The sequence below is a fragment of the Odontomachus brunneus genome, unplaced genomic scaffold (genome assembly GCF_010583005.1).
Source record: "Odontomachus brunneus isolate Ranch 3 - 2012 unplaced genomic scaffold, Obru_v1 Obru_scaffold_121, whole genome shotgun sequence".
In the NCBI taxonomy this organism is placed as follows: domain Eukaryota; kingdom Metazoa; phylum Arthropoda; class Insecta; order Hymenoptera; family Formicidae; genus Odontomachus; species Odontomachus brunneus.
Genome location: NW_022639571.1, coordinates 723,863 through 726,728, shown reverse-complemented (window position 1 = coordinate 726,728; position 2,866 = coordinate 723,863).

The following is a 2,866-nucleotide window of genomic DNA, read 5'->3' as shown; positions in this document are numbered from 1 at the left end:
TGCGTTTCAGACACTTCGCGCGATCAGAAGGAGACCCCGGAGTCGCGCTCGATTCGAGCCCGATTCAAGATTCTACCGAGCCTCGCGCGAATTCTTACGCCGACAACTCAGAATTTGTTTTCCTTTCCCTCTTTTCCTTCATCTCTCGTTCGACCAGAGCTTCAGCAAGATAAACTTCATTGACAGTTTATTTTTGCGCTACTAGGAAACGTATACTGAGGAAAAAGCAATTGCATCAACAGAATTGTCGATTGAAAGAAATATGCAAAGAAATATTGTGTCTATTTAACAAATTGCGCGTTAATACAACAGTAAATTGCGTTGATATAGGTATTGAATCGCAATCATTAAATCAATTAATGACACAATCACAGCAACTATATAATTAGTTCAATCGATTAAACGTTTGCTTAAACGAATTTTGTTCGTTCAAGCAAAGTCTCATTAAATCGTTCATTTCTTTTCAGTGTGGTAAAATTAAAAAGAATTTATATGTGAGGTAAAACTATTATGTATATATAAATTATCTCCATGTATTTAATTATCTTTTAATTCTTTGCTGTTGTAAAGATTCTACCTCAGCATCGAGTTTTCTTTTAGTCGATTCCGTAATATTAACTTTTTATTAGTCAATAGTACTCATTGCATTAGCTAAATGAAATATTAAGACAGAAGAAAATAATTAGATGATATTGTCGCGAAGTAAATGATTTTTTACAAATCAGTTGAGAAGAGAACAGGCTTTTAAGTCTTTGATAATTACTATTTATGTGACTGCATCCTTCAACAGTTATCGCCATATAAAGAAATATTTCTCCATAATAAGTACATAATTACTATATTATAAGAGATATATATAGTTAAGTATACGGATTTATATACATGGAAAGAAAGTATTATAGTAATAATTATGAAAAAACTTGTAATCTAGGACATACAAAATTATGAGCGAAATTATTATATATTTATTTAAAAATTATACAAGTTTGGCTTTACAACAAAATAACTATAATTATTATTACAACAAAAGTACTATAATTACTATAATTATACTTTTATGTCATTTATTTAGTATATTATAAAATTTGCTATATCTATAGTAATTTGTATTACAATTTTAGTATAGTGTCCAGAAATTATTATAAAAAAAATAGAGCTTTTACATAACTTTTACTACAATACTTTCTCCGTACACAAGGAGAAAGTTTGTCTCTTTAGATAAGGTGAAACTCCCATTTGGCATTCTTGTGTAGGTTTCATCAAATATTGAGATGCATTATTACTTATTAATTATTTCCAATTTTTCCAATCCCCATATACATCTTAACCTTTAGAAGCCGGGGAAGCCACTTTTGTGGCTTTGCACAATTCTGCGCCATGTATATGTCGCTTGTATAGAAAAATTAAAAAAAAAACACTTTTTTTAATGAAAAAATGCCTAAAGGTTAATATTTGATGAAACTCCGCAAGAAGTGTCGAGAATTGGCAGAATAACGGCTGTTAGACATTTCAGTCTACTGTTTAAGCGTATTAAACTCCAAAAAATCTGTCGAAAATTTTTGCGAAACGAGCGCGCCCGTTAAAGCGAATATTTTGGCGGCGCCGCTTTTATGCACGTGTAATCGTGCCGGTACTTTCGTCGGATCTCCCACGGCCGACCGAGACGCAAATCCAATCTACAAAGCAAATTCTCTATCAAGACCACCGAGCGGAAACAAGTGCGAGTTCGTGCGAGATGGACAGGTTTGATTATGCCGGCGCGGAGTAGCAACCAATAACCACCTCCGTGGAAGTAACGATCTTGTTGCGCCACCGTCACGAAGCAACGAAGAAGAAGTCGGGCTGAAATGACTTCCGCTAACTCCAGATAAAAACTATTTACATGCAAATTTCTGCTTACAGAATTCCAAGAAATTGTAATAACCGCGGCGCGCGCGCCAGCCCGGCTGCCCGCGGCGGCCACGCTCGCGCGCTCGGCTGCATACGAGATTATATGCAATATTCATTTACGCCGATTTGTCGGATGATTAATTCGCTTCATCGCGCGGGAACACGAAAATTAATAATATTCATCACGGTATTGTGAGTTAACTGAAAGAAAGAGAGGAAGAGGAGAGAGAGAGAGGGAGAGAGTGAGAGAGAACCCAAGTCGAGATTTCAGCCCTACTTTGGACCTAAACGTTTGTATGTTCCGGAGAAGTGTATGTTCAATCTTTTCGTAGCAGCGAGACGTATACAGTGTGGCCCAAACAAAGTGTGACAACTCAAAAACTCTGAAAATATTTGTCGTATCAAAAAGTTGTTTATGAGAAAGTTATTAAGTTATAAGTATGTGAGAAAGTCATGTATTAGAGGAATCCTTCTGACTATGTAAACAAAAATTCGCCCCCATTCCATCTTGAGGAGGGTTTGGACACTTGCAATTCGTTTGATTATATTTATGACGTAAATATAATATACTAAAAGAAAGAGAGGGAAAGGAGAGAGAAAGAGAGAGAGAGAGAGAGAGAGAACCCAAGTCGAGATTTCAGCCCTACTTTGGACCTAAACGTTTGTATGTTCCGGAGAAGTGTATGTTCAATCTTTTCGTAGCAGCGAGACGTATACAGTGTGGCCCAAACAAAGTGTGACAACTCAAAAACTCTGAAAATATTTGTCGTATCAAAAAGTTGTTTATGAGAAAGTTATTAAGTTATAAGTATGTGAGAAAGTCATGTATTAGAGGAATCCTTCTGACTATGTAAACAAAAATTCGCCCCCATTCCATCTTGAGGAGGGTTTGGACACTTGCAATTCGTTTGATTATATTTATGACGTAAATATAATATACTAAAAGAAAGAGAGGAAAAGGAGAGAGAAAGAGAGA